The 26,025-nt window shown below is 49.9% G+C and overlaps 1 protein-coding gene across 1 annotated transcript in view; it reads left to right on the forward strand.

The window, feature by feature from the left end:
* Positions 1 to 911: 911 nt before the first annotated feature.
* Positions 912 to 26,025, forward strand: part of ANXA11 (annexin A11) — a 42,288-nt gene continuing 17,174 nt past the window's right edge. Inside the window, exon 1 of the mRNA XM_070781842.1 lies at positions 912 to 1,118. The gene's annotated coding sequence lies outside the window, so the exon portion shown is untranslated. The remainder of the gene's footprint in view (positions 1,119 to 26,025) is intronic.

Below are 26,025 nucleotides of genomic sequence, written 5' to 3' on the forward strand. Positions count from 1 at the left end.
CTCTTGGCTGTACCAATGTGTCTCAGACTTTCCTTGGTTTTGATGACCTTGACAATTTTGAGGAATACTGGTCAAGTATTTTGTAAAATATCCCTGAACCAGGATTAATCGTGTTTTTCTCACGACTAGATTAGGATTATGCATTTTTGAAAAGAAGACCACAATCTGTACATACTATCACTGTTGATCTATCATTCTTGACGTTGACCTTGATCAGCCGGCTGAGATATTAATAGTTGACTGCAATGGCACCCCACTCCAATACTCTTGCCTGGAAAATCCCAGGGACAGAGGAGCCTGGTGGGCTGCAGTCCATGGGGTCGCTAGGAGTCAGACACGACTGAGCGACTTCACTTTCACTTTTCACTTTCATGCATTGGAGGAGGAAATGGCAACCCACTCCAGTGTTCTTGCCTGGAGAATCCCAGGGACGGGGGAGCCTGGTGGGCTGCCGTCTCTGGGGTCGCACAGAGTCGGACACGACTGAAGCGACTTAGCAGCAGCAGCAGCAGCAGTTTCTGCACCATAAAGCTTCTCTCCCCCACCTCCACTTCCATCCTGTTGTGTCACTTTTTAATGTACAGAGTCAATAAGGAAGGTACACTGAGCTGGAGGGGGCTTGGGGAAATCCCCTCCCCCGGAGTGAGGCGCAGGGCAGGACAGGTCAAGGAAGGCGGTGCGGCGAACCGGTTCTTCGCCGACCTACTGGCGCCTGCCGTAACCTCTCGCGGCGGAAGGCCTGTGGCTTCCTTCCCAGACTAGCCGACACATTCCGTAGTGTGCTGGCCCAGAAAGACTCTCACCTGGGGGCGGGGCCGCGTGCATACCACGCCCCGGCCCCGCCCACCTCGGCCCCCGCCCCTCCGTGGCGCACGCGGCCCCGCCCCGGGGCACGTTGGTCCTCGGCCCGGGGTTTTCCGGCCAGTGGGCTCCTCCTCCGGCCCCGCCCTGACGGCTGAGGAGCCTGCGGGTCGCGAGTTCCCTGAGTGCTCCGAGTGTGGAAGTGGGACAAAACTCGAGGCCGGTCGGAGGTGCTGCGCCTGGGACGCCCGGAGAGAGAGCTGCTTCTGCCCGCGTCCCACGTCTCCCCTCGCGACTCCCCACTGCCCCGTGGCCAGGTGAGTGAGGGTTGTCCGGCTTGAGGCGGGCACGGGACGGGGCGGAGGCAGGGCGCCGCGACCCCCGCCGGGAGGCCCCGGTCTGCCCCGCGCCACCTTCAGCCCGGCCCTGCGGCTTCCTGGTTACACAGCATGGGGGTAAAGGCGCGGGTGTCGGGCTGTCCCGGACGGGCTTCGTCGGCCTTCCTGCCCAGCTCTGTCAGCGGCTGGGGGCCCTCCTTGTGGGGTGGGCGGTGCACAGGCGGGGCCCCAGTGGCCAGGGCCGCGTGATTGTGCTGCTCCGCTGGGGTCCGGGGCTCAGGGCCTGGGAGCCCGTTAACCTGCGACAAGAAGGCGGCTGGCTGGTGTGGGGATGGCGGTGGCCACGACCTCCCTGACCCCGCTGACTTCTGGACAGTGTGTGTATCCTTCCAGAAAAGGCTTCTGTTGAGACCTAGGAGGGCTGGCTGCCTTCAGGAACTTTCCTCCGGAACTGGAAAGACGGAAATTCCTGGGAGCTGCTGCTGTTGGAGTTGATTTATAAGGCACTTTATTTGAGAGAATGCGGGATCCACCCCTGGTGCTGTGTTCACCTGTGTATTTACCTTCTCAGCCTGTTCCTTCATCTCAGCCTTGAGCTACAGTTTCGGGGAGGGATTCTTGACTTCTCTTCCCCCTGAAAAAGCTTTAAGAAATAAAGAGTATGTTGATTTAACGGAAAGTTGTGCAGTTCATCCATTTGAGACTTTGGGGAGCAGAAGCTTATCTAGACAGTTCCAGCCCAAGCTGGGAGCAGTTTGCCTTTCACATTTCTGTCCCTTCCCCTCTAAATCAGCGACCTTTCTTTGGCGATGGGGTATTTTAGGACAGCCCCAGGGTATCTTTGGTAGCCAACCACTCTGCCTTCCCTCTCTGCCTTCACTTTGCTCCCCCGCTGCTTTGACCTGGACTTGGAGTGACCCTTCAAGGGGTGAGCCTCTGCCCAACTCCCACAGCAGGAACAAAGGCTTAGAGGGCAGTGCCGGGCTGAGTCCAGGCAGGGCGTATTATCTTGCTCATCCCCCAACTGGCTCTCCTTATGTTCCTTCCTTGTTTGAGTCAGTTGTTGGGGATGCCAGGAGAGTTAGCAGGGCCCCTCCGCACAAGGCACTCTCCTTGCCACAAGGTTCTCCCTGACAGGAGAGACCAGGTGAGGTTGCAGGGCCGTATGTTGCCCCGGCATGGGATGCACACTACTTTGGGCATCTCTTCCAAATCTCGCCTCTTACCGGTCTCTGTGCCTTTGTTTCCTTATCTTTAACGTGGGGGTAATAATAATACCTGGAGCTTCCCTGGTGGCTCAGTGGTAAAGAATCTGCCTGCCAGTGCAGGAGACGCAGGTTCTATCCCTGGGTCAGGAAGATCCCCGGGAGAAGGAAATGGCTACCTACTCCAGTATTCTTGCCTTGGAAATCCCGTGGACGGAGGAGCCTGGCGGGCTGCAGTCCAAGAGGTCACAAAGAGCCAAACACGACTTAGCGACTAAATGACGACAGCAACAATAATAATACCTACCTCCCAGGGTTGTTGTGAGCATTAAATAAATTAATATACTTAATAACCATACAGCTCAGTCACTGATCTGAATAGGTGGTGACCATGCTCCTGTGTCCCAGATAGACGTAAAGCTTACAGCAGGGCCTGACACATTAGTATTCATCTGTAAGAGTCAGTAATAATAATATTTATTACTCCCTTCATGCAGCTGAAGGTCAGCCTAGTTGAATTGCTCTTCTCCTGACCTGTTCCTCTGTCTTCGCTCATGCTGTTCTGCCCTCCTTCCCCCAGTTCTGCCTGTTACTCATCGCCCTTCTAGGAGCCATCCGGGTACCTGGAGCAGGAAGGGGCAAGACATGCGGTCAGCCCACACAGCCCTCTTCCACTCCTTTAACATCGCTTCTCAGTATTCGCCGTGCAGTAGTGATTGTACAGCCAACATCGCTCTGCCCTGTCCTCTGTGTCTGGAGGGTGGGTGGTGTTTCTCACTCGTGTCTTGGTCTCACAGCATCCAGAAAGGACCTTGCCTGATGTTGGTACTCAGCAGATGTTAGCTAAGTGAAGAGACAGGCCAAGGATATTTGACCTTGGAAGCTGAATTGGGATAGGCAAAAAAAAGAAAAAGTGGGAAGAGTGAGATGGAATTGAGTTCAGACTGAGAGGTGGGCATAGGAACTGGCAGAGAGGTCAAGAGGAAGTCCCCGTGGACTCCTTTATGTTATCAGGTCCAGGGTTGTTGTCAGGGCTTGTCCTGGATCGCGGCACCTAGAAGGCTACGATTGATTAGTGATGCCTTGGCCATGTGATTTGGGGAGGATGGGTAGCTTGGGGTGGTAGGAATGAGAGTTGAGCCAGAATAGGTGAGTGTGGGATTTTCCTGGGTATTCACTGCAAAAACAACAACAACAACAACAACAACAAAAAAAACTGGTGTGAGCAGGAGGTGAATGTAGAAACCAAATCTGTGCTGAGTGCTGGATCTTCAGAGAACCGAGGGCCTTTCTGGATCTCACTGTCTTTCCTGCTCTTTCCTCCCTCTTTTCAGCTGCTGTCTTTTCCCCCTTGAGCAGTTCCTAGCACTTGTCCCGTGGTGGGCACTGGAGGAAGATTCTGTGTGTAGGTGTATTTCACAATCTCAGCTAAGTGAACGGATTCAGGTTTCTCTGGATTTTTCTCAACAGCACCTTGTGAGCCCATGGCCTGTAGAACATGAGGAAATCTGAGGGATACCTAGACAGGAAAGGTCTTAGGAGAAATGGAGAAACTGAAATGTCTTTGTTGGGAATTCGCATTTTTAAAAGCAGTTGTTGAAATTCAACGGAGCTTTCTAATAACGCTGAAACCATACCACAGGAGGCCTACTGACCCTGACCCCGGGACCCCGTGAAATAAGGTCAGATGTCATGTGGTGGTTTGGGAGGATCTTGACAGTGTGGCGTGAATAGTGACTCAAACCACAGCTGACTTTGCTCCTGATGTGAGAAAGTAACAGGGGGGCAATGGAGGGGTGAGGAGGCAGAGGTCCCATCTGTGCTGGGTATCCTGGGACAAGCCACATAGCCACACAGGGTCCAGTGTTCTGGGTAGTAAAATGGTTGTTTGCAGAATCTGGTGAGAAGATGTTTGCAAAAGGGGCTTGAGATCAGTTAGGGGGTGGCGATGGCAGTGTTGATATCTTGGGTTGCTGCAAGGAATCTTGAAGCTGGGGTTGGAGTGTGTGGGTGGTAGGTAGCTGACTCCTGGTTCTGTGATTTGAGTTCTAGTCTTCCAGGGGCTTGTGGTCCTGAAGGTGCCACTGCCTTAGCAGGAAAAAGGGGGTGGAATGACTCCTGAAATTGAGAAGGGAAGTCAGGTGCCTGGAGCCTCTTACACCTGTAGCATGGGCAGAGACTGGCTTGGAGGACAGTGAGTGAGGGACGAAGAGAAACTCAGAGCTGATGACAGGGAGGTGGAGGTTAAGCCTGGGGATGGCATCCTTGAGGAAAAGGATGTGTCTGTGAGGGGGCTGGTGACAGCCGACTGAGCTTGCTGTGTTCACCTAAAAGGTCATGGCTATTTTAGGAAGCTTGTGACAAGGATGTTGCTGTTGAACTCATAGTTAGTGAGTACCCACTGTTTGCCTAGCCCTGTACTGTGACCACAAAAGCAGAGGCCACCCCCACCCACCCTAGGTCGTCCCTGGCTGTTTTGTAGTACAGATGTAAATTAATTTATTCAACCTTTCCCTTATTGCTGGGTATGGAGGCTATTGACTATTTTTATAGTTTGAAACAGTGTTGGAGTAAATAGTCTGTGCGTGGTCAGTCGCTTCGGTTGTGTCCCACTCTTTGCAGCCCTATGGACTGTAGCCCGCTAGGCTCCTCTGTCTATGGAATTCTTCAGACAAGAATACTGGAGTGGATTGCCATGCCCTCCTCCAGGGGATCTTCCTGACCCAGAGATCAAACCTGGGTCTCCTGCATTGCAGGCGAATTCTTTACCACTGAGCCACCGGTAGGAATCTTTATAAGGAAGAGTTAACACTTTATAATATTAAGTCTTCCAAATCAAGGACAGATTACAGGCCTTGTGATATAGAATGTCTTCATTAGATACTAAGAATAGGATTCTAATTGGATATGCTGGAGGTATATATCTCATAAAATATGTTATATAATTTGGAAATTATTTGTAAATATTTTTTAAAAAATTCTACTTTTTTGGTCATTAATTTCAACCTTTACTGTTACTCATGTCTTCTTACTTTTTGCTTATTTCATTGCTCTAGTTTTCATGTCTAAATTGGTTCATTTATTTTTAGTTTTTTAATTTAAAAATTATGTAGAGCTCAGCATTTTCTTCTGAGTACCAGTCTAGCCAGTGGGCCTTTATATGAAATGCTCATCTTTCCATTGCTTCCTAGTACTCTGTAGATCAGTTCTGATCCAAGGACTTTTTAGAAGGCAGGATCTTTAATTTCTGCGGCAGTTTTGGGGCAGTCTGATCATATTTTAATGTTGGCTGCTAGTTCTCTTGGCTTCTTCGGTGGCTCAGCTGCCAATGCAGGGAGATGCGAGAGATGCATGTTTAATCCCTGGATCGGGAAGATTCCCTGTATGAAATGGCAGCCTGCTCTAGTATTCTTCCCTGGAAAATTCCATGGACAGAGTAGCCTGGCGGGCCGCAGTCCATGGGTTGACGCAACTGAGCATACAGATACAGTTCTGTTGCGGGAAGGTGCTTGGCAGAATCTCTTGTGGGACTGTATTAAGATTTTCTTTGTGGCCAGCTACATGATCAACCTGAAGAACTTTCCTGACACATATTCTCTGTGGCACACAGACATCAGATATTTCTGTGATCTTGAGGGTGCCCTCTGCATCCTTGCTTATTGAATCTTTTTTTTTTGAGTGAAACTCGACTTACATTTGCTCTGGATTTGTGAATTTGGCGTGCGTGTCTGGTGTATACAGCTTTTCAAGCTCATTTTTGTGGATTGTACCTTGTGTCATTCGTTACTTATTCTGTACCTTTGGCCTTAAATTCCATATTATCTATTTTAGGAGCATATATTGTCAGTAATCTGGGAGAATTCCTTCTTTGTAGTCCTGAAATTAGTAATTAAATGCATTTTATAGGACAGTAAGTAAAAGGCTCAGAAATTTGGAAGCAAGCCTCAGTCAGGCAGGGGGTACGCCACACCCTTTAGTTCCCACTCAGGCTTATGCAGAGTAGGCAGTGATCAGGCTCTGCCTGCTTCTTAGACTCATGACGACTGTGAGCTCCCCCTTCTTGTCTGTCCCAGTGGCCCCCACGATAGCCAGGTTTTAGGAGGGGTGGATAAAAGGAGGTCAGTTCGCAAAACCCAGGAGAGGACCTCTGACTTTGCGGTTGGTTCCTCCCCTATCCCATAGGTCCAAGTAGATGGCTCTCACTCACAGTTATATTTCCTTCCTCATCTACAGCAGCAAAACAGACTCTCTGTTCCCCAAGGGATATGACAAAATAGTACACAAAAATGTCCCAAGACCAAATGTCAGCTATTAAGGCTTGGGCCCCAAGTTTTACAATCTTTTCTGTGCTTGTGTTTTAAGTCATGTAAACTATTTCATGGAACTAGAATGGCCTAAGCCTTGTTGTACCATGAAATCCTAGTGAGTAGTTTTCCAAGTCCTGTGTTTCCAGATAAAGGCAAATGGCTGAGAAGTGGCTGGAAAAAACCCTCAGTCTGCAGAGGCAGGGTTATTGGAAAGTTCTCAACATGGTTTTAATATTAATATTTCCACTTCTGGTTTTTCTCCGTGCTCACCTAATATGTCTTTGCCTTAATTTTCAATTTTTCTTTAAAGTGTTTCTCTTGTAGTCAGCACGTGACTGGGGTTCAGGGGAGATGGCAGGAGGCAGTGATAATAACAACAAACCGAACTTGGTCATTTCTGTCTTTGGTAGAGAATTCGGACTGTTTGCATGCCAGGTAGTCTTGATTGTATTTCTTGCCTCTTGTTGTCTGTTTATTATTTATTACACTTGGATGTTGTTTCTTTCCTACTTCCTGCTCTCTTGGTTGAGTTTCTCCTTGTTCCTCTTCTTCACCCACCTGCATCAGGATTCAGGTTTGGCCATGATTTAAGAGGAGTTTCTCTCTCCCTCTATCTCCAGAAATTGGAGTCCAGAGTTAATAAGTGCCTGTTCTGTGAGGTTGTCCAGGCACCAGACTCCTTAGGCACAGTTGCTCCTGGCATTCTTCAGGGCTTTAGTTCTCAAACTTGAGCACATTTATGGATAATCTGGAAGGTTTGTTAAAACACAGATTCCTGGGCCTCATCCCTAAAGGGTCTGATTTAGGGGGTCTGTGGTGAGGCCCGAGAAATTTCCTTTCTAACGGCACTCAGGTTGTGCTGATGCGGCCAGTCTGGGGACCATAGTGCTGCTCTGGCTTCCCTTACCTGCTAGCCCAGGACAGCTGACTTCCTGACAGAGTCCTGCCTTGCTGCCAGGGAAGCTCGGAAGCATAGTCCTAATTTGGGGCTGCCATGTGCCAGGCTACTGGTAAGTGTTCTGTTATGGAAGTGAGATGGGCAGATGGTTGAGGGGGGACAACCAGAAGTTTCTGGAACACCACCCACTGCTGTCCTCAGTCTGAAACCACTACTGTGCTTGTCGGTTTTGCCATTTTCTAAGCCAGCCTTCCTCTGGTTGGGAAATAAGAATGGGGTCTCATGACAGTGGCAGGCCGGCAGGCAGTGCAGAGGAGGGCAGCGGCTGAGCCAGTGGGCTGGTGACTAAGCAGGCTCCTGCTTTGCTGATGCTCTGAGGGTTATCACTGCTTCCAGGCCATTCCCAGTGGTCGGATTTGGCAGCCATGCATTCTGCATGTGGAACCACCTTAGAGGCCCTAGGGATGTGGGGGCAGGTGTCCCTCCAAGACCCAACTTTGGGATAGAGAGTATCTTAACTGTGCTTTCTTCTCCTGACTGACCTGCCTCAGCTCCAGGTGTGACACATTAGTAACTTATTTCTGGGAAAGCGTGGGGACAGAGGCCATTTGAACCGTGAGCTGAGTTAGACTGGTGGTCAGTGCAGCTCCTGATACCCCAGAAAGATCAAAACAAGTGGCTGCCAATGCCTGCTCTCTGCTCTTGTTAAGTCGTAGGCAAGAACCTGGGGAGAAGCAGTGTCACAGAGGCTTCCCTGGGCAGAGGACAGTTTCTCTGTGACTTGATGACATGGGACTTTATTTGTAGGCAGCAGGGCCACCTTCTCATTCTGTCTTTCCCAGGATAGGCTTCACATTTCCAAGTCCATTCTCCAACCCAGGAAGGTGGAGTAGAACCCAGCAGCGTGAGTGGAGGGGAGCCAGCTTGGGCCTGGGTGCATTGGCCTGGAGGTCAAGAAACATGAGTTGAGTCTTTGCCCTGCCCCAGCCAATGGTGAGAGCCCAGGCAGGCTTTGCTCTCCAGGCCTTGGCTCCCACCTAAGTAAAATAAGCCAGTGGAGTCAAAGGGTCTCCTGAAGGCCCCTTCCAGCTCTGATGTTGTAGGATTCCTGTGTAATCCCAAAGCTAGCACGCTGGAAACTGACTTTATTTCCCAGCGGTGTCTTTCTGAGCCTGCTTGCTCACGTTCAGCCTCTTGGTCAGGCCTGGACACTGGCCCGTGGCCACTCTCCTAGCTTGCTGTACCCGGAGCTCCTCCAGGTGGGGCCACCACAGGTGCCAGCCTCCGCGGGGGGCAGGGTGGGGGCAGAGTTGGAGGCACTGCTTGTCTAATGATTGACGTGTGCTCCAGCTATTCTTGATTCACGGGTGTGTGTGGGGGGGAGTTGAACGTCTTAACAGCACCTTCTGTGGGCTTTCTATTCAGTGCTTGGGAAAGGATGGTCTGGGTTGGTAGGGTGCTGCCTTGGGCCTCCCTTGATCGCTTCCGGGGCTTGATGACCTCATGACCCACACCTCGGAGGTGAGGCAGTGCCCCGGCAGAGTCAGGAATGTTCGACGCCTCTTACGTCACTCAAGGTCCGGCCTTGTCGTAGGAGGGAGAGACAGAATGTTTTAGATGAGTTCTCTCTGCCCCCAGAATTCTGGAGCCTCCATACCAAAGATGTCACTGGGACAGGTGCCACCAGGGTGTGAAGGAGGTATAATCAGGACCCACTGATGTCCTGTCAGGAACCTCGCAGTGCCCTGCCCATGCTAACTGGTGCAGGAGGAGAGAAGAGGCCTGTCCTACAGCCGTGGCACCGACTCTCGCTGGGAGGCCTAGAAAAAATAATTCTGGCCCTGGCACACGTCAGGTGTGTGATCCTTGCTTGTCAAGAACCATCTCTGAGCCGTAGTCCTCTTGAGGTGATAATACCTATCTTGTAGGATCGTTGGTTAATGAGGGTTGGTTAATGAAGGTTAATGAGGTGATACATGATGAAGTAATATGTGTTCCTCAAATAGGAAATGGCAGCCCACTCCAGTATTCTTGCCTGGAGAATCCCATGGACAGAGGAGCCTGGTGGGCTACAATCCATAGGGTCGCATAGAATCAGATATGACTAAAGCGACTTAGGTACTGGAAAGAGGGGAGTATTATTAGAACACTAGAGAACGTAGAAAACATTTTAGGCCAAGTGGTGGTAAGTTCCAGAAAGAGAGGTGATTGTTGTGGGTGGAGAGATCAGTGTGGGTTTCCTGAAAGAAGCGGGCCTCCATCTGGCTTAAAGGAAAAGCCAGAATTGACTTAGGTTTAAGGAGGGCAGACAGAGGAGTAAAGGACACAGGAGGACAGGCTAGGTAGAGAGATGACTGAGCAGAAGTTCTGAAGATGGAAAATGCTGAGGTATTGGCTTGACTGAGCTATGAACATGCATTTCCTGCTTTCTTGCCATCACATGGAGACCTCCAGGGACCTTCCATTTTCTTGTTGTGGTACAGCCCAGGGCTGCTTGGCAGGTCTTAGGGTTCCACCTGCACATCAGTCAGGCCCACCTGAGATCTAAAAGAGCATCACCTCCTCCACTGTGATCTGTAGGCTCTGGTGGGGATTTCTTTTCATTTTCTAGCTGAACAAGGCTGGCTGGGGACTCGGTCACCATTAGAAGAGCTGCCCTTGAGAAGTGCTATTTGAAGGAGAGGTTTCTGGGACTTCTAGGCAGGGTGGGGTGCTCCGCTATTTGGAGCTGAAATAGGTACTCTCTCAGGTCTTCGAGAGTTGAAGGAACCAGGCCTTTCCAAAGGCATTTGAACAGGCCCCAGGTCTGTAGAAGCCCCAGGGACTCTCTGCTGCCTTTTGATGTTTTGACTTGTCCTCCATTCCTCTCCCCCAGTTTGTTGTGAGAGGATCTGTGACTGACTTGCATATGAAGGTGAGGTGGGCCTAGCAGGGCCCTGGGTGAACATCTGTGCCTTTCATTATGAATACAGGTGCCTGCTGGGACAGCCCTGTGGGGACAGTGGGCAGCGGAGGCAGGCATCCCTGGATGAAGGAGCAGCTGCCGCAGCCCTAGCTGTGTGCCACCACGTGGGCTCCTGGTGTCCAGGCCTCCTCTTTTTCCATTTAAAACAAAATTTAAGTTGGAGAGACTCTTTTGCAGCCCCGCCCCTTTCCTCCCCACAACAAAATTAATCTTTGTGAACTACAGAACCTCCAAAGAGCCCCAGGTCTTGGGCAGCACAAGTTGACTACCATGCATCCCTTGCGGGCTCACTCATTTCACAGATGAGGGAGAGGTGCCCAGGGGAGCCTTGGGTTTGCCAGGGCCCATGAGAGAGAAGTGGGTTTCCTAAACACATATCCTTTCTGCTTCCAAAGAGCCCTTTCCTGATTCTCAACCTTAATCTCCATTCTGCCTGGGAGTGGCTCTTAAAACACTTGGTGAGTGTTTTCCTGTGACTATCAGCTACAGGAGAAGGCAATGGCACCCCTCTCCAGTACTCTCGCCTGGAAAATCCCATAGATGGAGGAGCCTTGTAGGCTGCAGTCTGTGGGGTTGCTAGGAGTCAGACGTGACTGAGTGACTTCACTTTCACTTTTCACTTTCACTCATTGGAGAAGGAAATGGCAACCCACTCCAGTGTGGGTTGCCTGGAGAATCCCAGGGACGGGGGAGCCGGGTGGGCTGTCGTCTATGGGGTAACACTGAGTCGGACATGACTGAAGCGACTTAGCAGCAGCAGCAGCTCCAGCTAGAGGGAAAGCCTAGTGTAGGCCAGAGCTCTGTTTTTTTAACACCTGTTCTCAGGGGAGTCTGGCCCCAGCGTTGGGTGCCTCTTTGAGCCCAGAGGTGAAATCGTTGTGAAACTGATGAAACGTAGGGCTTCCCTGGTGGCTCAGACGGTAAAGAATCTGCCTGCAGTACAGGAGACCTTGATTCCATTCCTGGGTAGGGAAGCTCCCCTGGAGAAGGGAATGGCTACCCATTCCAGTATCCTTGCCTGGAGAATTCCGTGGACAGAGGAGCCTGCTGGGCATACAGTCCTTAGTTGAAGTCTCCCAACCCCCACACCCTAGTCATTTGCATGTGGTCTCTCCAAGGCTGTGGGAGAGGCCCTCGCAGTGAATTTACTAAGTCATATAGTTTTGTAGAATTTGCAAAAAAAAGCATCCTGTTTCTGGCATCTTAAAAAGGGCCCCTAAAATTATATAGGCTTCAGGCTCCATAAAACCTTGCCTCCCCAACTAGAGATGCTGTGAAAAGTCAGCAACTGGTTGCGGTCCTGCCTTTTGGACAGTGGGCCCTGGCTTGGAGGCAGGAGTGGAAGGGTCCTGAACCAGCCCTGGGAGGGTCTTGCTGTGTCACCTCGCCCTGTCACTTCCCCTCTCTGGTTGTCAGTTTCTGCATTTGTGAAATAGGAGCCAAGGTGGGGTGGGCAGGAATGAACTGAGTCATCTCTAGGCTGAATGAGCTCTGGTATTCCAGTTGCTCGGTCCCGGCTGGTTGGGTGTGTTCACCTACAACACCCACCCAAGCATCACACTACCCACATTTTCCCTCCCAGGAGCATTTGCATTGCTGGCTGGGTGTGTCTGGCTGGCCATACAGAACCTCCTTACAAGCCCCAGGTCTCACCATGGTGACTATTGACTGATAATACAAGCAAGCAAAGCTTTATTGACTGAGTTCTTATTCCCAGACATGTAGGAGATGCATGTACCTGGGCCTTCCCTTCTTGGTGGAATGGTTTTTCTTGTGGTCTTGGGGTTTATTGCATCTTCTGCTGAGTGAGTTCAAACTGTGCACTGATCTCTTATACAGAGGGAGCCTTTTCAAAGAGCATACCATGGAAGGATCTGGAGGGAAGGAGAGAAGTAGTGGTCTCCGTATGAACTTGCTTTCTATTGCTGCTGTAGCAAAATATCCATATTTAGGGGCTTAATATCACAGTGCCTTTTTTTTTTTTAATAACCATTTTTAGCTGTCTGTCTGGTTGTTTTAAGTTGTTGTTGTTCAGTCACTAAGTCATGTCTGACTCTTTGTGACTCTTTCATAGACCCCATAGACTGCAGCACACCAGGCTTCTCTGTCTTCCACTGTCTCCCAGATCTTGCTCCAATTCATGTCCGCTGAGTGGGTGATGCCATCCGACTATCTCATCCTCTGTCTTGACCTTTTCCTTCTGCCTTCAGTCTTTCCCAGCATCAGAGTCTTTTCCAGTGAGTCGGCTCTTTGCATTAGGTGGCCGGAGTATTGGAGCTTTAGCCATAGTCCTTCCAGTGAATATTCAGGGTTGATTTCCTTTCGGGTTGACTGGTTTAAAGTTGCAGTGCAAGGGACTCTCAAGAGTCATCTCCAGCACCGCGTTATTGTACAACCATCACCACCGTCCGTCTCCAAAACTTTTCATCTTCCCGAACAAACTCTCTCCCCGTTAAACATTAACCCCCAATCCACTCTCCCCTCAGCTCCTGGCATCACTGCTTCTCTTTGTCTCTGAATCAGACTACTCTGCTTACCTCGCTTCAGTTGAGCGTGAGGACTCAGTCTCTTCAGTTGTGTTCAGCTCTGTGACCCGGTGGTCTGTAGCCCTCCCGTCTCCTCTGCCCGTGGGATTTCCCAGGCAAGAATACTGGAGGGGTTGCCATTTCTTTCTCCGGGGGGGTCTTCCCAACCCAGGGATTGAACCTGTGTCTCTTGCGTCTCCTGCATTGGCAGGTGGAGTCTTTACCGCTGGTGCCACCTGGGAAGCCCCTCACATAAGTAGAATCATAGAATATCTTTTGTGACTGGTTTATTTCATTCAGCATAGTAACCTCAAGATTCACCCATATTCTAGCATGTGTCAGAATTCCCTTCCTTTTTAAGGCAAAATACTCTTTTGTTATGTATACACCACATATCGTTTATCCATTCATCTGTTGATGGACATTTGGGTTATTTCCACGTGTTGACTGTTGTGAATAACAACTGCTGTGAACATGGGAACACTGGTGGACAAATGTGTTTGAGTCCTGCTTTCAGTTCTTTGGGGTGCATTTATGGAGTGGAATGGCTAGGTCATGTGTTTAATTTTTGAGGTGCTGCCCTCCTGTTTGCCTCTGCGACGGCCCCATTTTAGCACTGCCTTCTGTTGTACGGTTTTGTCTCACGGGTCTCCTGGTGTTTGTTGGCAGGATTATGTCTCTTTTGGAAGCTCTGGAGGAGGATCTACTTCCTTGTCTTTTCCAGCTTCTAGAGACCATCTGCATCCTTTGACTTCTGGCACCCTTCCTGGGAGGATGGAATCCCTCTCAAGCTTCTCATCTCTTTCTTTTCATCCTTACCATAGCTAGGAAAGGACTCATAGGCCCGCCTGGATAATCTACAGTATGTTCCCCATCTCAGGGTTTGTAGCCTTGATCACATCTGCAAACTCCTTTGTCGTTTAGGGCAACATAGTCACAGATTCTGGGGGTCAGGATGCTGACTCTTTGTTGGGGATATTTTTGACAGACCTAATCCAGAAACTTCATGGTGCCTTGATCATGGGCTTTGAAAAGCACTCCTTTCTTTCCCTTCCCAGCTTTGTCTTGAACCATCTGAGACCATAACGATTGGTTAGATACTCCCCTCGCTGTGTGGGCTGGACACCTAGCAGACACTACATAAGTTGGGATGTCTGTTCAGGATCTTTGATGACCCTTTCGGGGGGAAAGGGTCTCCAGACTTCAGAGCCTGTGCTCTTTGGCCACTTGGAAGGGTACAACCCAGGCTGAATTGTGACAGAGCACAGAAAACGGTCCCTATTTTACAAGTCTTCCCTGTTCTCACTTCATTCAGTCCTCACAGTAACACCAAAGTAGGTCGGCAGGTCATATTTACAGTAACACCAAAGTAGGTCGGCAGGTCATATTTCTGCAGATAGAAGTTCAGAGAAGTTAAGTTGTTCTGAAAATGTCACACAGCATATGGTGAAGTTAGGACCTAGACCCTAGCTACCAAGCTACTGCTTCTTAGGAAGTAAGTTAAGATTAACTGAGCACCTACTGTATGCTAATAAGTACATGGTGGATAGCTTCATATGCCTCTGTCAGTGGATCAGACCCTCACGGCCGCATAGTAAGATGAATGTACCTTCCCCGGTTTTAAGGAGAAAGGCTCAAGGTCGCGGCGCGTGCTGAGCTCACAGCCAGCAAGCGTTAGAGCTGCTGTCGTTGGACCATGCTTTCACCCGGTTGCCCAGCAACAGTGTTAGAAGATGGCATCAGGGCTGGTGGGCCACGGGTAAGGTTCACATGACAGAGCTGAGAAGTCTCTTACGACGGTCCTGTGATGTTTGTGGCTCGATAGGGGAGTGTGGGTTGTGCACAGATGGAAGAGAGAGTAGTTGGAGGTGGTACAAGAATCTGCGGAGGACCTGGGGTTGAATGTTACGAGACCCAGTGTTGGTGATGCTTAGGCTGCGTGACCTGCATGAGCTGTCCAGCCTCCCTTTCCCCACCAAGACCAAGGCGGGATTCAGAGAAGGAACTCCCCAAGTGCCCTTCCAGCTGAGCTGCTGGTTTTGTTGTGCAGACAGTACCCTCCACAGAGCTTGGAGGGTGCACCCCTGTGGGCCCCGGTGGTTCTAGAGGAACAACTCTTGGGTTGGACTTTGCAGGAAATGGAGGGGCTTGAGAGCTAAGTCGGGGACAGCAAGGAGGCTTTCTTTACTCTCAGAGTTGTGCTTGTTAAATCAGCTGATCCTGAGGAGCCCGTTCTGATCAGGCAGTGTAATTGCAAGCAGCTTCCGCATGCGGAAGTGGTGAAATTGACAGATACAGGCCTGCCTCCCCCGCCCCAGAGGCACTTAGAAACAAACCTCCGTTTCCCTTTGGGGGAGGGGGAATTTCCTAATAAGGTCCTTGCCACACCTTGGACTTAAGTTGGTGGGGGTGGGGGGGATTTTCTGTCACTGCCTTTGTGACAGAAAATTGTGTCCGTCAGAAGAACCTTGGTGACTCCAGGGACCTCAGCCTGATCTCCTGTCACAGCCTGGATGTCTGCCAGATATTGACACCATATCTGGATTCATCTGCTTCCTCTGTGGCCACTTTTCATTCCTCAGAAATCCTGAATCAGGGTTGGCATTTGACTAAGTGTTGGTGCTTCCAGAAGCCTGTTTAGTGTGGGCATCTGTCAAAGGGGGCCCTTGCCATGAACTGAAGAGATGCAGGTTGGCCAGGGCTGTGCTGGGCAGAGGGTGGCAGAGAGGCTGCCTGCGAGGCTGTGTCTGCCTGCGAGGCTGTGTCTGCCTGCAGGCGCCTTTCCGTGGAGGCGTCCGCTCCTGCCTCGCTCCCTCTTTCTCAGTTCCCAGGACATGGTCTGGGAAGGTCCTAAGAGCAGAAAAAATGGTTTCTGTCAGGGCCAAGCCCAGAGTGGGCATACAGGCAGCAGGCTTCTAGGTACTGGTAGGGCTGAAGCTTTGTGCAGACTGAGGCTCTGCTTCTGCCAGTCACTCCTCCCGGGGCAGGTTTCTTCTTAAGTTCTTTTCAGAGGTGCTTCCTCCTCCATCACCTCCACCCCTGGCCCCTGTGTGCCTGAATGCGTGTGTGCTAAGTCGCTTCAGTCGTGTCCGACTCTTTGCAGCCCTATGGACTGTAGCCTGCCAGGTTCGTTTGTCCATGGGATTCTCCTTGTTGCCATGCCCTCCTCCAGGGGATCTTGCTGACCCAGGGATCGAACCTGCCTCTTTTATGTCTCCTGCATTGGCAGATGGGTTCCTTAGCACTAGCATCACCTGGGAGGCTCCACGCCCCTCACCCCCAGCTTTTTTCATGGAGTTTGGACCAAGCCCCTGGGCACCTCGGCCTAAGGCAGGAATAGAAAGAAAACATTGCCAGTTTCCTGTTGGTGGTTTCTGAGGGAGATTGGAAAATCCAATACAGCCATCCCCACCCAGGGTCTGCTGCTAGGGGCTGGGCTTGGAGTGGAGAAGGAACCAGCAGACTTTACTCTCCACGCCGCCCCCCCGCCCTCTGCCCTTCACACTGTCCTGACTCTCCAAGCTCTTGTGTTCCACCGCATGCCCTCCCTGCCCCCACATCTCTCATCCTGAGTATTATCCAGTGGTCTAGGGTCCTCCGGGACCCTCTAATCTAACCTGCTGTTTTAGGGAAACTGATATAGTGAGAGGTTAGATGACATATAGGGCTTTCCTGGTAGCTCAGCTGGTAAAGAATCCACCTGCCATGCAGGAGACCTGGGTTAGATCCCTGGGTTGGAAAGATCTGGTGGAGGGAACGGCTACCCACACCAGTATTCTGGCCTGGAGAATTCTGTGGACTATAGGGAGTCGCAAAGAGTCGGACATGACTGAGTGACTAGAACTTTTTTGGGGCTTCCCTGGTAGCTCAGCTGGTAAAGAATCTGCCTGTAATGCAGGAAACCCTGTTCGATTCCTGGGTCAGGAATATCCACTGGAGAAGGGATAGACTACCTACTCCAGTATTCTTGGGCTTTCGTGGTGGCTCAGCTGGTAAGGAATCCACCTGCAATGCGGGAGACCTGGGTTCAATCCCTGGTTTGGGAAGACCCCCTGGAGAACGGCTACACACTCCAGTATTCTGGCCTGAAGAATTCCATGGGGTCTGTATAGTCCATGGGGTCGCAAAGAGTCAGACACGACTGAGCAACTTTCACTTTCACGATGATATAATGAGAACATATTTGATATTAAGCTGTTATTATCTGCACTTTACAGATGTGGAAAAATGAGGCCCAGAGTATTAAATAACCTGCCCAAGACCGCACATCCCAGTGCAGCAGAGCTGGGATTTGAACTTGGGCCACCTGGCGTCAGAGTTCATGTTCCTCCCACCACCCTAGACTGCCTTTAGTGAAATACCTGAGATCGCAGTAAAGCCTAGGGTCCTGCTTCCTGATTCTGTTCTGTGTCATCAACCAGTGTTTTTAAAGTTTCAGTCTTTGAAATAGTAGTTTCTGGGGCTGGTGGGCCCTTGAGGAAGTGCACTGTAGGGGTGAAATCCTGAACTTTGGGGCTTGGCTGCCTGGGTTTGAATCCTGGCTCTTCATTTACTAGCCATAACCTTGGGCAAGCTGTGTAATCTCTCCACACCTCAGTTTGCTTATCTCTAATACAGAGATCATGATCTTAGTGTTATATGTCTTAGGGAGTTGTTGTAAAGTTCAGTTTCATATTTAGCACTTAACAGAGGGCCTAGTACATAATGAGTATTTGATAAATGTTAACTATTATTGTTGTCTAGTAAGTTTGGGAAATTGAGGGGTAAAGTTAAGCAGGCATCTGTTAGAGAACTTCTCAGAGTCTTTAATCCGCTATCAAAAATGAGCACTTTCCTGGAAGAGGATGTAGTAGGCAGCAGTTTTCAAAGTTTTTGGACAGCTAGCCTCTTTTTTTAAGTGGGTACCTGGTAAATTCCCACTCGTGAGACGTAAGTTGGTGTCGGGGAATGCAGTTGAGGGAGCACTGAGCTCTGTATCATGCTCCCTGTTTCTGCTTGGCTGGGCTGAGCTGGAGATGCACCAGGCTAGATCTGAGTGAAACTTGGAGGGCATGTGTATGGTAGAGCTTGGCTGTACCAGGCTTCTCTCCCCTCCTCCCTCTAGGTATGGGTGGAGGCCTGTGGTGTGAGCTGAGGCACCTGAGGGTTTCTGGAACCTCCTGGCCATGAGGAGTGACCTTGGCTGACCCCAGTTCAAAGCAGTTACTGCACTGTCTTCCTTTTGCCCTTGGAGGAGAGAGAGATCTTAAAGTAGGTCATTAATGGCAAGACCGATGGGGACCACCAAACAAACCAGCCCAGCCCAGGTGGCAGTGGTCACAGGTTTTGTAACACAGCCCTGTTTCGGGAAGGCAGGGAGGCTCTGCTCTCTCTCAGGAAGGTGGAGTTCCGCCTTGGACCCTCTCCCATGTGTTTGTGACTTGAGTAAGCTGGGTCCCTGGCATATTTTAGCTGCAAAACCAAGGTGGTTGGAAACTGTTGGAAACTGCAAATTTCTTTCCAGTATAGATATTTTGGGAGCCTCTAAGTCTAGGATTGGGGTGAAAACCTGAAGAGGCGTCACCTTCAGAAGTTGTAAAGTCCAACTAGGAAGAGCCCTGAGAGGTGAAGCCACCGGTCACACCCAAGGTGTGCGGAGGTGAGGGCCTAGCTCCAGGTCACTGGTTGGGGCCCTTTTCCGTGTGAGATTCTTTGAACTGAACTACCGTAACTAGTCTTGCTTTGGGCCCCTTGTGCACCCTGCTCTGGGTTGTTGCCTCCCAGCTGTGTGTGGTGGTCAGGAGCTGTTCAGACCAGCTCAGGGCTGGCTAACTGTTCATCTTCCCAACAGCCAGGTACAGGAAGTAGGCCAGGGAGGCATGTGGTTGACTAATTACACCAGAGCCTGCCCAAACCTAGCTTTGAACTGGAGCGAGAGTCTGTTGATAGACAAATTTCTTTCTTGTTTTTAAAAATTTCTACATCTCTCTCTATAAATATGAACATATAAAAACTATATATACACATGTATGTATTGGCATTTTGTGTGTGTGTGTGAAATTGAATTTTACTTTGGAAGCCGCTCAGTGGTGACCTTTGGTTAGGGGATTAGAGGGGAGAGTGAATTTTGCTTTTCTCTTTGTGCCTTTCTGTTCTGTTTGAATTTCCATACAATGGGTTTATATTCGTTTTATTTTTTTTTAAATAATTATTTACTTATTTATGGCTGTGCTGGGTCTTGGTTGCTACCCGGACTCTTCTCTAGCTTCGGCAAATGGAGGCTACTCTGCGGTTGCGGTGCGTGGGCTTCTCATCGCGGTGGTCTCCTTTGGGTGTGGAGCACAGGCTTTAGAGCGCGCAGGCTTCAGCAGCTGTGGCATGTGGCTCCGTGGCTGCAGTTTCCGGGCTCTAGAGCACAGGCTCAGTAGCTGTAGCACTCAGGTTTAGTTGTTCCACCGCATGTGGGGTCTTCCCGGATCAGGGACCCAACCCATGTCTTCTGCATTGGCAGGAGGAACAATAGGATTCTTCACCACTGAGCCACGAGGGGAGCCCTATTTCTAATTTCTAAGTGTAATTTAATTTACGGAGCAGCTTTAGGCTCACAGCATCACCTCGCCCACTATCAGTATCTCATATCAGAGTTAGAGTTGATGACCCTGTATTGACATACCATTATCGCCCAAAGTCCATGGTTTATTGCTAGCATTCACTCTTAGTGTTGTACATTCTGTGGGTTTTGACAATATATCCACTGTTTTAGTACCATACAGAATGGCTTAACTGTCTTAAAAATCCTTGGTGCTCTGCCTGTTCATGCCTTCCTTTCACTAACTCCTGGTAATCACTGATTTTTTAACTTCTCCATGGTTTTACTTCTTTCAGAATAATGTACGGTTGGAATTGTGCAGGACATAACCGTTTCAGGCTGGCTTTTTTTCTCTTAGTAATATGCATTTAAGGTTCCTCCTTGTCTCTTCATGGCTTGACAGCTCATTTCCTTTACTGCTGAATAATATTCCATGGTCTGGATGTACCACCGTTTATCCGTTCACCTTCTGAAGGCATTTTGGTTGCTTCCAAGTTTTGGCGGTTATGAAGAAAGCGGCTGCGAATATCTACGTACAGGCTTTTGTGTGCACATATATTTTCAGCCCCCTTGGGTGAATAGCATGGAGTGCTATTGCTAGACCCGTAAGCCGAGAGTACGTTTAGCTTGTAAGAAACTGCCAAAGTGCCTTCCAAAGTGGCTGTACCATTTTGCATTTCCAGCGGCAGTGAAGGAGTTTCTGTTGCTTCACACCCTCATCAGCATTCGGTGTCATCGGTGTTTTGCATTTAGGCCATCCAAATAGGTGTGTGGTAGTATTTCATTGTTTTTTTAATTTGTAATTCCCTAAGGCTGTATGATGTTGAGCCTCTTTTTCGTATGGGTTTTTTTTTTTTTTTTTGCCATGTTTATGTATTTTTGGGGATTGTATCTGTTCAGATCTTTTGCCCATTTTTTAATTGAGTTTTCTTACTTTTTAAAAAAACTTGAAGTATAGTTGATTTACAATGTTGTGTTAGTTTCAGATATACATACTGTTGAGTTTTTAAGAATTGTTTTTATGTTTTGGATAACAGTCCTTTATCAAATGTGTCTTTTTAAACGTTTCCTCCCATTCTGTGGTTTGTCTTCTCTTCCTTTGATTTTTAAAAAGAAACCAGCAGGGATCATCTGGACTGTATGGTGTAAGCTCTACATTTAAGTTTTTGCGTAAAAACAGATTGAAGATTTAACATTAATGAACTAACACACAAATAAATACTCTAGCCCCGAGACTGGGAAGGGGTCATCCCAACAAAGCATGCGCTCTAGTCCAGGCCCTGTTGGTTTGCTGCTGGGCATTGGGCGGGAGGTCTCACAGCATGTGACTTCTGGACCAGGAAGAGCTCCAGGTTTCTGCCTCCTCTCAGTGTTAGCCTGCTGCAACCCTGGCCCTCTGGGGAGGACACTGCATGATCCTTGTGCCAGGCATGCATGGCCCTGCCACCATCCTTTTTCCTAACATATGTCTCCATCTCTCACTCTTGAGGTGGGGGAATGATGACTAGGTCAGGGTAGTGAGATACCTCTCGTTCTGGGTTATTTTGCCTCTTCTCCCAATACAGTGTTTCTAGATTGCTGTGTTTGAGGACTCTGGGTGCCTACTCTTGTGGAATCCTTGAAATGTAATGGTATTCTTGTGTACATGTACACAGTTTTAGGGAACAAGCCACTTTATAGGCCCGGAGAAGCCCCCTGTGTACCTGCTGTTTGCTTTCAACATTCACCAAGTAAGCTGAGGCTTGGTCTCAAGGGACCCTGGGATGCTCAGATCTTGCTGTTTATCCTCAGAGTTTACTTACCGCTGGGAATAAAGACTAGATAGAATAAACTAGAAAGTGTCCAAGTACCTTAAAGAAAAAAGCGTTTCCTAGATTGTGGACTGCAGAATCAATTACGTCAGAATCCCTGGAGATGGGGATAGGGTGCTTGTTTATATTTCACATTCCCAGGACCATCCCAGATTGAAGTGCCCAGAATGACTGGGGCCAAGGCCTAGGCATTTTTAGCAAGCTGTCCAGGTGATTCTCATGCATGAGGAAGCAGTGCTACAGAAACTGGTCCAGAGTCAAGCAGCATCAGCATTTTGGGGCCAGCTCCCAAACCCACCCTGCAGAGACTGTGGGGCCAGAACCTGACAGTCTGGGTTAAAACAGTCCAGCAGGTGATTGTTTTGCAGCCTGAAGCATGAGAAGCCCTAGTTTAGCCAGAGAGGGCCACAGCTGGATGAAATTGGGTGCACAGCTGCAGGTAGATGGTCCCAGTGAGGAAGGAAGGGAAGGGTGGTATTTGTGCTGCATCTTGAGAGGCAGTACTTGAGGCTGAAAGTTCCCCAGACGCTGGTGTCTAGGAACTGGATTAGTCCCGGAAGAGGCCAGCTGCCTGTGGCACCTGGAGGCCCTCTCCAATGAGTCCCAAGACAGAGTGCCCTGATGAGAGCCGGCACAGAACAGGGATGTGCCTGGCCTGTCAGAATCCCGGCCTGTCCACTCTGTGAAGCATCCCACTCAGGCACCTTTTTTCTTTGTTAAAGGGCAGAAGTAGGAGGAAGGCATTGGTCAGCATGGAAGGTGTGATATTTGTAGTTCCCAAGAGAAAGCAGATCTGCAGGATTGTAATCACTGTATTACCTTCTGTTGTGCAGAGTGAGGGTTGGACAGAGTGGAGGGGAAGGTGAGGGCCCCCCCACCCCACTATGCCCTGCCCAAACTCCCCTCTGAGTCGCATATGGTACCCCGGGTGCTAGACTAACTTTGCCAAGGGCAGTGGACCCTGCTGGTGACCTCTTGAGAAAAAGTGGAGGCTAGAGTATGTAAAGCCTGGGCCATAAAAATTTCCTAATTGTCACAAAAAAAGGGGGGCTTCCCTGGTGGCTCAGTAGTAAAGAATCTACCTGCCAGTCAAGAGACATGGGTGGAATCCCTAATCCTGGAGGATCCCACATGCCTTGGAGCAACAAAGCCCATGCACCACAGCTATTGAGCCTATGCTCTGGAGCCTGGAAGCTGCTGACTGCTAAGCCCACGTGTGCAGCTGTTGAAGCCCGAGCGCCCTGCAGCCCGTGCTCCACAACGAGAGAAGCCAGTGCAACAAGAAGCCCACACACTGCAGCTGGAGAGTAGCTTCCGCTGGCCACGACTGGAGAAAAGCCTGCGCGGCAACAAAAGCCCAACGACCAAAAATAAATAAGTAAAATTATTTTTAAAAGGTGAGGGGAAGACTGTAGATGTTGGGAGTCTTAAGAGTTGCCTGCTGATCTAGGACATGTCGTTGCTGGGAAGGGGCGAGTCAGGGCACTGGGAATGAGGATTGGGCCCCCGAAGGTCTCGACCCGGGCTCTCTGGCTGCCTTTGCTTTTCTCATGGAGGTTCCTAGACAGATAAACTGGAGCGCTGTAGGCGGGTGGGGGATGGGGAGAGATGTGTTACATCTTTATTTGACAGAGGCCCTCTTCCTGCTGTCGTGAACTAGATGAGGAAACAGGTGTAGATCGGGCTGTGGTAGAGTTAGGTGGTCCAATAACTGATTGAGTGGTCCTGGGTGGGGAGGGGTTGGCGGCGACAGTGTAGGAGCGCCTTTTCAGTGTCACTCACTGGGAAGAACGCAAATGCCGTTTTTTCCCAACCAGTGAATATAAAAGAAAGCTGAGAGAGAGTGCTAAGATGCCTGATACCGGCCCGGGTTGCAGGAGATCTTGTAGGCTGGAGCAACAGGTAGAATGGGGGGGAAATTCAACAGGAGTCAGCACCCTGTCTCCACTGTCCAGAACATGCAAGTGTTACCAGTGCAGGGAGGCTGGGGAGCTACTGCCGTGGGCTCTCCACACCATACCTGGAGCCTTTGCTTCCCAGGGAGCTCTGTGAACGGGAAGGGAGTGGGCCACAGGCGTGGAACTGCCTCAGGCAGCAAATGGTGGGAAGCAAGTGAGACTGTTCTTTCAGAAGAGGGGAAGACTGGAGGTGGGCTTTTGGGGAGAGGGGAAGCCAGGGGGCACGGGAGGAAGCACTGTTCCTTGGATGTGGGATTAGACCCGGCCTGTGGGACCCTCCAGGGCGGAGCTCTGGGAATGAGCACCATCTCCCTGTGAGTGGCTGGGGCTGGCCTGCGGCCCGGCCCAGGCAGGAACCCTAGCAGTCCTTCCAGGTCCAAGTTCCGTGGTGTGTTTATGTAATAATCCTAAGCCCAGGCTCAGAGCCGGGCTGCCTTGCACTGAATGGACCCTGTGTGAGTTATTCAAATCTTGGAAGAACAGCCACAACCTCAAGTGAGCTCAGAAAGCCCTACCTGAATTGGGTCTTTTTTAAAGTTGTTTTTTTAATAGGCACACATGCATGTGGCAAGAAATGCAAATATAAACAGTGAATTTCATTTCTATTCCAGTTTTCCCCTCCAGAGGCAATCAGTGTTACCCAGTTTCTTGTTTAACATTCCAGGGATTGTAGGGTGTGTGTGTGTGTGTTCAGCGCTAAATTTTTACATTTTCTTTTTTTAAAGTTAGCGTACACACAGTACTACACCTTGATTAATAATGGCGATCATTTCAAATCGCCACTCATAGAGCTGGCTAATTCTGAAGTGTATAATATAATATATAGATACACGAATGTAATATACAGAGTATCCCTTGTATGGATCCGTTGTGATTTATTTAACCAGCCTCTTGCAGGTGGGTATTTAGGGATTCTTTCTTGTTGTCATAGTAAATGTCACAGTTAAGTGCATCTGGGAAATAGGTTTCCAGTAGAGTTTCTGAGTCAAAGACTGTGTCATTTTTAATTTCAACATCTCTGTTTTTACTCGGCGAGCCTCACCATGTTAGTGAGCGTGAACGTCTAGTGTTCCTTTTCTGTCGTAGTTTGCATCATTTGAGTTTCTCTAAAGGTTATTGGTCTTTTTCTTACCATAAAACGTTTTTCCTGAGTTTGTCTTTTCTCTTGCCTTTATGTTATTTTCCTTATTTCGGTCTTACACAGAAGCTTAATTTTATCTTTGGGGATAAGGGCTACTTCTGAAGTCTGAAGCTTAGGTCTGGCTGACATTTTACTTTGATGTGGGGAACAGGGCAGTATCCTGCTCCTCCGTTTTGTTTTCCCATCGTGCTGTGGGTGAGGCCGCCAGGCTCATTCCTCTGGGAGGTGGTCTCCAGGGAGAAAGGTGTCACGAACAGGACTGCAGCTCCTCTGGTTTTCAGACGGGCGGCTCCTCTATTCCACGAAGAGGTTCCTGGCCCATCCATCAGTTCAGATCCCCAGGGTGTTGCCTCACCAGCGAGGCCTCAGGGTTCTGGCACAGGGGTCAGACTGAAAGCAGCGCACTGGGGACCTTAGTCGCCACATTGCAGCGTGCTTGGGAGGAGGTCTTTGGCCCACACCACGGGTCGCCGATTCTTGCTCTCTGCAAGGTCACTAGGCCACCATCTGGCCTCCCATTGCAGTCGCCCGTGGACCCACTGACCCAAATAAATTACCAAGCCAAGAGGGCTGAGAACCAGACTCGTGGGGACCAGTGGCACCTTAAGGAAGCCCTTCATCTTCCTTAAACAGCGTGTGCAGTTCTCCAGTGCAGCCGGGAAGGGCGGCCCAGAATTTTGTAGGTGGATAATGGTGTCTGGGGGAGAAGGCAATGGCAACCCACTCCATTACTCTTGCCTGGCAAATCCCATGACAGAGTAGCCTGGTAGGCTGCAGTCCATGGGGTCACTAGGAGTCGGACACTACTGAGCGACTTCCCTTTCACTTTTCACTTTCATGCATTGGAGAAGGAAATGGCAACCCACTCCAGTGTTCTTGCCTAGAGAATCCCAGGAACGGGGGAGCCTGGTGGGCTGCTGTCTATGGGGTCGCACAGAGTTGGACACGACTGAAGTGACTCAGCAGTAGCAATGGTGTCTAGAGAGGTGTTTCTCAGAGTTCCTGGACCAGTAACATCACCTGGGAACTAGTTAGAAATACGAATTCTGGCTCTACTGACTCAAACCCTGCGGATGGAGCCCAGCAGTGTGTTTAACAAACTCTCCAGGTGGGTTCTGACACACACTGCAGTTTGAGAACTAGTTTGGGGCTGGGCGTGCAAGGAGGAGCTGCTCACCTGGGCTCAGCAGGTGTGATTGTTAAGGAAGCCTACAGGTTTCCTCGCTTTCACTGGTCCTTCGGTGCCTCTTAAATTGTAATAGCCACTGATTGGCAAGAGTAAGCAGGTTTCCTGATGGTCTGAGACTGTAATATCACAGCAGCTCGTGTCCCTCCGGGCAGCTCCGCTGGTGTGAGACACGGCAGAAGGATCTGTGCAGAGAGGGGTTTGTGAGGGCAGGTGTCCCACCATCACCAAGAATTCTAGGTTCTGGGCCTGTCTCCTTCCCTCACTGCCGACCTGCAAGGCTCTTGCCCTTTCTGAGCTCCATCTGTAGGGACAGGATGGT

The sequence above is a fragment of the Bos indicus genome, chromosome 28 (assembly GCF_029378745.1).
Source record: "Bos indicus isolate NIAB-ARS_2022 breed Sahiwal x Tharparkar chromosome 28, NIAB-ARS_B.indTharparkar_mat_pri_1.0, whole genome shotgun sequence".
Classification (NCBI taxonomy): domain Eukaryota; kingdom Metazoa; phylum Chordata; class Mammalia; order Artiodactyla; family Bovidae; genus Bos; species Bos indicus.